Below are 11,477 nucleotides of genomic sequence, written 5' to 3' on the forward strand. Positions count from 1 at the left end.
AGGGGAAGCCGAGGCGGGGGCGGAGTATAAAAAGAAAGCTAAATGGGACTAGAGTCCAGGGTCCACAGAACTTAAAATAGTTGCAAGTATTCCCAGTGATTCAGGCTTCAGGTATGCATTTAAGACTATACTTCAAAACCTTATTATGCCATTAGCAGGCCTTTCCTTTGGTCTTTAAAGGACCTACCACTTTGCTAAGATAGAATGTAAAATTTAATTTTTAAAACTACCTTCCCCATGAAATTTCAAAATATGGGTATATTAAGGTCTTTTGTATTTCCACATTTGAAAAGTTTTACACTTATAATAGAGAATCATAAAGCTGCATTCAAACCTAACATTGATTCTTTATATTTAGCATCCTTAGATATTTTATTTTTATTTATATGTCACTCTTAATTTCAAAGCAAGAAGGTTCAATATCTTCTCAATTTATACCTGCTTGGGCTCTTTCACTTTTTCTAGGTTTGCCAACATGACACAGAAAAGATACTTTGGTCTCCATTTTAATAATTTCTCCCAGGGTGCTTTGGCCCTTTTTCAGTGTCACTTTTGCTTACCCTAAGCTCTCTTTAGTAGTCGGTGTGGGGCATGAGCCCTTCCATAAGTAACATAAGCAATGGTATTTTTATTAAGTAAAGATATCAAAAGTGTTCTATAGAGTCGTGATAGGAGTTTACTTTTCTAGTTGAATACATTAGTTTATAAGTTGAATTAGTGAAGTAATAGTTGGATCTTAGAAGATAATAAAAACTAGTAGGGCTTTAGTTACTCAGGATTACATCAGGTCTTACCCGTAAAAAATTTTATTATTCTTCTGTAAACCAGTGAAGATATTTTTTTCATGAAGGTACAAAAAGATCATAGTAAAATATAGATTTGTTTATATATTAACTGGTAGTCTTTAAACAAAATGCATTCATATTATCTTTGAGAGTTCTGCAACAGCATCATTTTCTTTCTGCTAAAGTATGTTTGAGATAATCTGATGAATCACCCTGAAAAGAAATCAACTGTCCTTTTCCTGCTTCAAGTCAGGTTATTTAAGTGCTCAGTATTTACTAAACAAGGGTTAACAAACTTTGCTAAATGTAGTTTCATTGGTATTGTAAAATCAGGGAGTTGGACTGTGCTCAGAAATAAGGTTTTTAAAAAAGCTACAATATTCTATTGTATTTTGGTCAGATATCTTTACAAAACTTACATTAAATCCCATTTATTCACATGCCAAAGTGACCCATTATTAAAAAAAACATTTGGTTCAATCCATTGCATTGTCCACTCTTTGCCTTTTTGGTTTATATATGGCCAAAGATTAGCGTAGCTTTAATGTAATTCCAGCGATAACTGTTCACTCATTAAAGCAATGTTTGTTTCTGGTACTATACTAGTTGTTGGCAGTATGTTAGTAAAATAGATAGAATGTTCCCCTCTTTCACAAAATATTTACTGAAACCCTATTATGTCTGAGGAATTCTGTTTGACCCATACAGAATACATATTCTAGAATGTGGTATGTTCACATTCATATTTCTGAGCAAGGTTAGTTCATTTAAAGTCTGCCAAGAATTTGACCCACTATTTCTTCTGAGCTTTGGACTTTATATGAATTATTGTTTTCCTTTGTTTACCTTCCTAAGTTAGATTGAGCTTTTTGGTATTCTTTTTGAATACTAATACTCTGTATGTATGTTTTTCTTTCATTAGATAAAGCTTAAGAGAGCTTTATCCTATGGTTTCTATATTATATCAAGGTCTAAGCTATATTGCTGCCTGATATCTTGGTTGAATGCACAATGATTTGTCTTTATTATACCCAGAATTTGCTTGTTTTCAATTTTTATCTATTTTTAGTTTTCACCTTAAAGAATTACTAGCATTGTAGCCTTTAGTATTACTATTCAGTTGTGTTAGTTAAGCTTTAGGATGGTTGGCCTGTTATACTTTATACTAAGCCATGTGGTCAAAAAAATAATGTCTTTATACAAATATTCCTACTTAATGGAATAAGTGTTACATTTAATCTCATGGTAAAACAGATCTTAGGTGAATCATACTTTCTGGCTTGATTTCTTTTTAGCTTGTATATGGAACCCTGAAAAAAGCCCCTTTAATATAACATATAGTAAGCCATCTAAAATTGCATATAGGAATTTTAGGAAATAGGAAGGCATAGGAAAAGTAATGAAATGAATTATTGCTAATATTTATTTTGATCACGTAAAATACTTCATTCTTGAATTAAGTGCCTTATAATGTAAAAGAAAGTAAATATATAATACAGTAGTTGAATCTTTGATTTGATTCACTGTATTATTCCCATCATTAATGCAGCAGTTCTAGAGACTTTAACAGTTCAATTATGATTTTTTTATCTCAATTCATCTTAATGTTTCTATGACTCTGTATTCAAGATCATTTTGGTGGATGTGTGTACTTCACCAAGTAGCACTTTGTCATTTTTAGCATTCCAGCATCCAGCATGGTGTCTGGTGCTTAAAGGGCCCTGTGGTAAATCCTTACATAGAATCTACTAAATCCTTACATAGAATTTACATAGAGATTTCTGTTTTAGCTATGTTTGTAGCTAGGTTCAAATCACTGAACAGTGGTTATTATGGTATGCAGTCCTATAAAGATATGACAAAATGCAAATTAATAGCTTTTACTTGTGTGGCTCATTTTCTACAATGCCTATTGGTTTAGGTAACTGATGACTGTTATTCTCATTTAGGGCCTGTCATTCACTGGTGATGTGTAAGCTTGGAAAAGCACGGATTTAGACCTTCACATGAAAAAAGAACTGTGTGCTTTTTCTGCTAGAAGTAGGTAGAACAAGAGATGGCTGGTGTCAGGATAGTCAACATTTTGAAGATACAATTCTATAAAGTGTGTTTCTAAGTTACATTTAGAGTTCTGTTAAGTGAATTTGGTTTAGTGAGGCTCCATGGAATTAACTTCTGAAGCTGTTATATTTAGAGAAACTTAAACCATCATGCTTAAAGCTTGGTGGTGGATTTTCCAATTAAAAATCTAAATGTTTTTATAGTCTGTCATAAAGATCATGATTATACCAAACTCCAAGAAAGGAGAAAGTAAATTACATATTAATTTATGCTTCATTATAGTATAAAATTTTAAATTGTACAGCAGATTTTGCAATGATTATATGCTTTAGAATGTCTAACTTATGTGCAAGTAAAATTATTCAATTTACCAAAGTGTTGTTTAAACAAACTTTTTAGGAAGTCAGTTACACAAGGTTGAGGTTTATTTGAGGATGTAAAAACACATTACTGAATAGTGTAATTTCTTACTGCTGTATAAAATGTTTTAGTGACATTTAGTAGAATTAACTAATATCATAAGTTATTATAAATGAGCATGAATCGATCTTTTCCATTCCCTTCCTAATCTGAGTTTAATGATTCTAAGAAATTTGGTATTGAAAGAACCCCTAAAAGGGAAATACCTCTTATGTACTAATGATTTTATTTCTCATATTTCTCTGTAGAAAGATATGCTTTTAAATTAGATAAATATTCCAAAGTTTTTTTTCTAGAATATTTTGCCCTTACAAAAAGAAGTTATTACTTCAGTTATAATTTCCTAGCAAACCGATTCTAACCAGCTTCATGAGGATGTATTTCTTCCATCATGAAAAACTTTCACAAAATCTACTGTTTTTGACATCAGGAGGATAAAGCAATAACTAGACTAAGCATAATTAGACTAGAAATATGATTAGTGCTATGATTTATGATTTTATTTATAATTGTATATTCCTACCATCAAGATTTAACTTAGTTTCTGTATAAACTTAAGGACCAAGAAATTAATTGGCCAACTAATCTGTATATTCCCAAGGACTACATAATATGGGTGTGTATATGTGTGTGTGTATAAGAGGAAGAAGGCCCTAAAGTTTACATTCCTTTCTCAGCGATCACTGGCTCATAATACTTTAAATCAGCGGTTCTCAACCTGTGGGTCACGATCCCTTTGGCAGTCGAAGGACCCTTTCACAGGGGTCGTCTAAGACCATCGGAAAACACATATATAATTACATATTGTTTTTGTGATTAATCACTATGCTTTAATTATGTTCAATTTGTAACAATGAAATTGGGGGTCACCACAACATGAGGAACTGTATTAAAGGGTCGAGGCATTAGGAAGGTTGAGAACCACTGCTTAAAATAGTTTTAATATGGGAAGTGCTGGTGACTTAGGGATTTTGCTTATCTCATTAAGGTAAAACCAATAGACAGCTAACTAGATACAGTTCTGAACATCTTCCTTGTGACTATGGGAAAATTTACTATTAATATTACAATTATATTTCCTTCCTGGAGGCATGTTTTTAGTTGAATTCTTTGATCAAGCAGTTTACTTCAGAGTTATTTAGTAAAAAGTAAGTTTGTTGGGTCGGTTTGGACAAACAAATTAAAATCAGTTTAAATATAAATTTCCTTTTCTGAATCATCTACCGGTAACACAGCTTAGAACAGTGATGGCGAACCTTTTGAGCTCGGCGTGTCAGCATTTTGAAAAACCCTAACTTAACTCTGGTGCTGTGTCACATATAGAAATTTTTTGATATTTGCAACCATAGTAAAACAAAGAGTTATATTTTTGATATTTATTTTATATATTCAAATGCCATTTAATAAAGAAAAATCAACCAAAAAAATGAGTTCGCGTGTCACCTCTGACACGCGTGTCATAGGTTCACCATCACTGGCTTAGAATGACAGTCCAGTTGTCTGCTGTTTAACTTCTTAACAAACGTATGATAATTTTCTCTATTGGAGTGAGCTTTGTGCTTTTTGAGCAGGGGTTTATGTTATTTAAATTCAGAGTTGAAACAAGCATTGAAAAGTGTTTTTAATTGCATTTCTACTGATGGAATGGGTATTTTTATAGGTGGTACCTGTGTATGCAAATTAAAACAGACATGATCTTTACATTCTTCAAGTTTAAATATCTATATTTTAAAATATTTTTAGAACTGTCTTTGGATGTTTTGCTTATGCTCTTTACCTGCTTGCTGGTTTTGTTACCATCTGTATAAAAAGTTTTAATATAAAGTGTATTCAGCCTATGTTTCACAGAATAGAATATTTCATACTCCCTAAGTTAACATACTTTGAAAAATTGGCCTAGTATATTTTTCAGTTCGTTGGATAAAAAATAATTTATTAATAAATTTTAGCCTATATAATTCAAAATTTGGGTCATGTGTTTTAATTATTCATATGTAAGAAGATATGATTAGAAGTACAGTTATCAAGATGAGTATCGGATTATTTAAATTTAAACTCAGAGACTTGGTAGAAATGGAGCTGAATGGTTTCTTTTATTTGCTTATTGGCACTATGAAGCACAGCCTTAAGACTTTCGGACCCAGAGCATCATTGGGTTGGGTTCTTATTTCCTGCCAGCATAATCATTGACTTTTCCTCCTCCCTTATTTCTCCCATCCTACTGATCACTGTATCTTGTCCCATCTCCTCAGAATTATCTTCTGAATCTAGTGGCTTTTTTCATTCCCTTCATGTCTTAATTATTACTTGTTGCTTGGACTGTTGGAACTACCACGTCTGAAGTGGTTTCCCCTACTGTCAGTCTCCCATCTTTAATTTAGCTACTGCACTGCTATAAGCAGTCTTTCTATACAAAAAGAAAAAAAATTCTGAAATTCAAAATCTGTAGCTTGACATAAAGGACTTATCTCAGCATCCTCCTTTGTGTACCTTTTGTTTTTTGCAAACTAAACTCACTTTTTAGTTGAAAATGCTATTATTTTATAAATCCATGTATCCTTTGAATACATACATGTTCCTTATCAGGGTAAAGTGACATCTATTGCTTTAAATTTGATTAAGTTAGATTGTCCTATCTGTGGTGACAGTTTATGATAATTCAGTGAGACTTACTCTAAAATTTGGCTCAAACTACTCCAAGGGTAATTCAGACAAATGATAAATGAAGTTAAGCCCTTCTCTAGTAGAGACTTCTAAGTATTCACCAAACCCTGTTTTCTCTCCGTCTTGATCCCATATCTATTCTATATATACTTCCTTTGCAGTTAGGTAAGACTAATGATATACAGCACTTACATCCTTGTTCAGTAAAGCAGCACTAGTTGATCCTCCTTATTTTCTCTTTCCTCATCTGCCAGCTGTATGCAGAGATTCTAGCAGAGGACTCCAATGAAGGTGGAGTCATAAGATGAAGGAAGCTTGAACTCTGAATGGTCATGTAGAAGGCCATCTGTCAGCCATAGATACACATTGGCCTTTTATTATAAGGCACTAATTTTTAAAAATTGTAGCTGCTAGCATTAGCAACTTTATTGCACCTCAGAATTTTAAAAAGGTGGTTACCAGCTGCTCCTACTGGAGTTACTTTGAAGTTTACCTTGGGAGTCCCACTCTGATCAGCTGATCCATCATGTTGGCAAGTGGGGTTCATTGTTGTCAGTGCTTCTGTTAGTACACAGGAGACACTTTATCAAGTTGATTGTATGAACTTGGTGGAATATATTTATTTTTATACAACTTGTAGTTTAGTCTAAATATGCTATTTAGCTACTCTTTTATTAAAAATTAGAGGCCCAATGCACGAATTTGTGCATGGGTGGGGTCCCGCGGCCTGGCCAGCGATCAAGGCCTATCAGGGGGCCAGATGGCTGGGGGGAGGGACCGCAGAGGTTGCCTGTGGGAGCGCACTGACCACCAGGGGGCAGCTCCTGCACTGAGCGTTTGCCCCCTGGAGGTCAGTGTGCACCATAGCGACTGGTTGACCGGTTGTTCTGGTTGTTCAGGCATAAAAGGCACTTAGGCTTTTATATATATGTATAGATAGATAGATTTAAAAGACCATTTTCAAAAGTTCAGAGCTGTTTTAAGCAATAGTAAGTAGCCTTGTGGAAATAAATTCATGGTCATCCAGAATGCCTGGCAGGACAAGAAGTTTATGTATTTGTTAAATGGTTTTGTTATTTTATATAAAACATGTTTCTTGAATATGCACTATATGAAGAGTGCTGAGGCTCTTCCAAAAAAGTGTCCTTTGGTAAAGAGGTCCAAAATACCTGCCAGGTAATATCTAGTTTATGAATAATTGTTTCATAAAGACTAAGGAAAGGATAGACAAATGATATCCACAACTTTAACAAATGTTTCTTGAACCTCATGGATATGGACAACAGTGTGGTGATTTCTGGAATGAGGGGTGGGGAAGTGTAAGAAAGCATAGAGGGAATGAGAAATGAGGGGAAAAAAATGTTTCATGGGTAGTTATGCTAAGTGTTAGAGAAACAACCAAACAGAAAGATAAAAGCCTTGATTTTAGGAATGAGCCCACCCTCCGGTAGATAAGTCTTAGATTAATCATTTATTCATAGATAAAACAGATTAGTGAATGGTGGTAGGTTTTTCTTTACTATTTCATTCTCAAGAAAAAAATTGCTGAGGTTGCTAAGATCTACAGTAAGAATGAATCTTCTATGAAATTGTGAAGAAGGAAAAAGAAATTTGTACTAGTTTTGCTGTCTCACCTCAAACTGTAAAAGTTATGGCCGCAGTAGTTGATAAGTTCTTAGTTAAGATTGAAAAGGCTTTAAATTTGTGGGTAGGAAACATGAATGGGAAGTGTGTTCTGATTGACGGCAGTGTGTTGTGCCAGAAAGTATTGAACCTGTACAAAGACCTCGGCAAAGGGTCTCCTGAAATGAGTGACACCAAGCAAGGATGGTTCCACAGATTTAGGAATAGGTTTGGCATGTTATTTCACATCATCACAGTTTATTTTTATAATCGTTCTATTTTATTAGTTGTTGTCATTAATATCTTACTGTGTCTAATTTGTAAATTAAAGTTTATCACAGGTGTGTATGTATAGGAAAAAACAATATATAGGGTTCAGTACTATCTGTGGTTTCAGGCATCTGCTGGGGGTCTTGAAAAGTGTCCCCTATGGAGAGAGAGGCAGATAAGTAAGTTACTTGACATCTTAATGAAAAATAAGCAACTTGTATTTATAATGTTTGAAGATATATTGTTTAGTATTTTCTGTCTCAACCCTATGTAGAAGGGGTTTAAAAATTCTAATAAGAGTTGAAGAGGCAGAGAGGAGAGAGGAAAATCAAGTTTACCTATCTTTTTGTATGCTTAGTATGGTTTTGTTTTCCTCCTACATTGAGTATTTCTAGTATATCTGGACATGTTCAGTTTTTTATTCCAAGTGCCCCAGTTATTCTAGGTATTGTTAAAAGTCAAGCTGTATCCAAAACTATAGTCTGGTATTTGTTCACTTTTATCATATAAGGAAAAAACATTAACTTAGATGCCAATAATAGTAAACTCTGGAATTTTGTGACTTTAGTCCATTTGTAGCTACTTGGACAGTGATATTTTGACTGCAGGACAGTTCAGTCAATACTATCAATAAACTATTTTTGACTAAGATTATAATGGCCAGTTCTGTGGCTGTTGTGGAGGAATAAGGTGTGATGCTATTCTAAAATATTTTATGACACATTTCCCTTACATTTAGTTGTGCCACTAGTCATTTTATTTTTTGTTAAGTTGCTTTTTTAGTCCTTGGCAATGTTTCCTGGCAACCTTTTATGTACAATATTTGTAGAATTGTTGAGGTGGAAGGTGTTCTGTGTATGCAAACACAGAACTGGTTTTCACCATGTTCTGTTTTACTCCATGGCCTCCACAAAGGTGTCATTTGTGTAGACATTTTTCTTCAGGATGTTTCCTGCAACTTTTGGCTGTTTCCGACTTTAATGAAGCATTCAATTTTGGATACACGTCTACTTCACAGCTACATATTTGATTCTTTGGTGTCAATATTTATAAAAGTAAATGCGAGAATAAACATCTGTGCTTACTTATTTCTGAAGCCTTCATTCTGTTGAGCCTTTTGATTTTGGGTTTATTCTAGAGCAATGTAGTTCGTTGTGTATTTCCCAGTTAACAGCATGTTCACCATCGCTGGATTTAAGAACACAATTTGAGGGAAAATACAGCTTGTAGGCTGGACTTAATTTGCTTAGGTTCTTAATTAGGTTCTTTTACATTAAGCAAATCACTGGTACCTAGACAGATTTCAGTACAAATTTCTGTTTATAATTTGCCTGGCAGTCACATCTTACTGAGGTTAAACAGTTTTACTCTTTTCCTAGGCCTTTTCCCTTAATCTCCTTTACATTTATGAAATTAACTACTTAACTCTGTTATTATGATATTATGAGCTAATCTGTAATTATTATTACCTAAGCAGAATGTTTATAGCTTTGACTTAAGTTTAAATCTTACCATTGTTTATAAATTGTGTGTTGTTAAAATATGGATTTTATATATTTTAAATATATACTTCCAGTATAGATATCGTTAGAACAGCTGAGTACTTGTCAGGGGGACTGTTGTGTTTTCTGTGTGATATTAAGTCATTATTCTTTATTCAAATAGAGATAAGAAAGCATATGATATTTTAAAGATTTTTATTCAGAATCAAGAACTTTAGTTGTCAATACAGATTTCTAAAGCTCTCGTTTTACAGAGTATAAATTGATTGTCCTTTTAGAGTAGTGATAAGAGCTTTATTCCATAATATTAATAGTCATAATCAATTCTGTCTTGGCCTTGAAAATTATTTTAGGACTCTTTGTTCTTTAGTGACGGGTCTAGTAGATGATAGGATGATGTGGAAAGAGTCTGGTTATTTTTGTCCCTTCAAAAAGAAGGCCCTTTTAAATTTGGCCCCTTGCAAGGTAAAGGTCCTCGTCAAGGCTTCTTCCCACCTAGTCTTATCAACATAACTCTCCAGGTCCCCCGCCCCCCACCCCAGTCCATTGTCCCACCATTTCCCATGGTAACTCCACCTTTCCTCATTAAAGGAATTCTTCCTTGATCCCTTCCTGGTTCTTGTTGTAGGCTTCCACAGATGCACTTGGAAACTGCTCCATGATTGCCAGCTCTAGTGGGAGAGGATGGACAAAAATTCTGCTGATGGAATGATTGTGGAGCATCCACTTCAGTTAGTTTGTCCTGTAGATTAAGCAGGAACTGATTCCTTTACTTGGTTATCTGGGAAGAAAGTATACCTCTCTAAAGCTAACATTAATTTTTTTCTAAGTTAATATAATAACAAATATCGAAAGGATAAACATTTAAAAATAAATATATATATCTGGTTCTAGAAGGAATTTAATAACCCACATTTGGTTATCAGATATTTTGGAAATTCATAGTCTTAAATTCACATGTACTGAGAGGATAGAAAACTATGAATTTTCTATTCTTCTCTGATCATTTCTTTCAAGTAATGATGGAAGACTTGCCTCAGAGATACTGAGCTGCTGTCTTCTTTCACAGTTATTATTGGTATGGCTTACACCTCCCAGCAGTCCTTACGTTAATTATTTTCCAAACTGTTTGTTCTGGGATGCTTATTCTCTAGTAGATTCTTCAGGAAGGACTCATAGGGACAATATTCCATGAGTTCTGCATACTTTATGAAGCAAAATCTCAGATAGTCTTTATCAGTAGCTCTTATACTTGAAGGTCACTTTAGCTTTATTCAAATGTGTTTGATATAGACTGTTCTAGATAATTTTCCCTAGATATATGTATGTTCTTTGGATATGCAGTTTCGAGTTATCTTTTTATGATAGTTTTTTGTATTGTTGCTTTTTATTACTTTGGTCTTCAGGGATTCCTATTAAGCATTCGTTGGACTGAATTATTTATGCTACATACTAATAATTTTAGTTTGAAATATTTTTCCATCACCATTTATCTCCCTTATACTCTCTTCCACTTTCACCAACCTCCCTGAAATCTTTGTATCACTTTTTTAAATTATACAATTTGTATTATGTTCCATTTTTTATTTTTGATAAGGCATTACCCATTGTGTTTCTTGTAATTTAGTCTTCATTCCTAAAATAAGTTTATCTTTTATTTCTGTATGTTTCCTGAGCTTTGTCACCTCTCTTTTAATCTTTCTTGCCCCCAAACACATCATTTCTGAGTTTTTCTAGTTCTGAGGTTTTTCATCACTTCTATCATCTAAAAAAGATTCCTAGCTTGGTTTGAACTGTGAGATTACAGTTTGCATATTATAAGACATATCTTCCTGGTATGCTTTTGTTATCTACAGAGACATCATGTATTTCTTTTGCTCTTTTATAATATAACTGGAGGCCTAGTGCACAAAATTCATGCATGGGAGGGAGGTGTCCCTAAGCCCGTGTGCACCCTCTCCAATCTGGGACCCAGGACTGCTGGCTCCTAACTGCTTGCCTGCCTGCCTGATTGCCCCTAACCACTTCTGCCTGCCAGCCCGATCGCCCCCAACTTCCCTCCCCTGCTGGCCTATTTGCCCACAACTGCCCTCCCCTGCTGGCCATCTTATGGCAGCCATCTTGTGATGACGTGAGGACAGCCATCTTGTGA

The sequence above is a fragment of the Myotis davidii genome, unplaced genomic scaffold (assembly GCF_000327345.1).
Source record: "Myotis davidii unplaced genomic scaffold, ASM32734v1 scaffold187, whole genome shotgun sequence".
Taxonomy (NCBI): Eukaryota; Metazoa; Chordata; class Mammalia; order Chiroptera; family Vespertilionidae; genus Myotis; species Myotis davidii.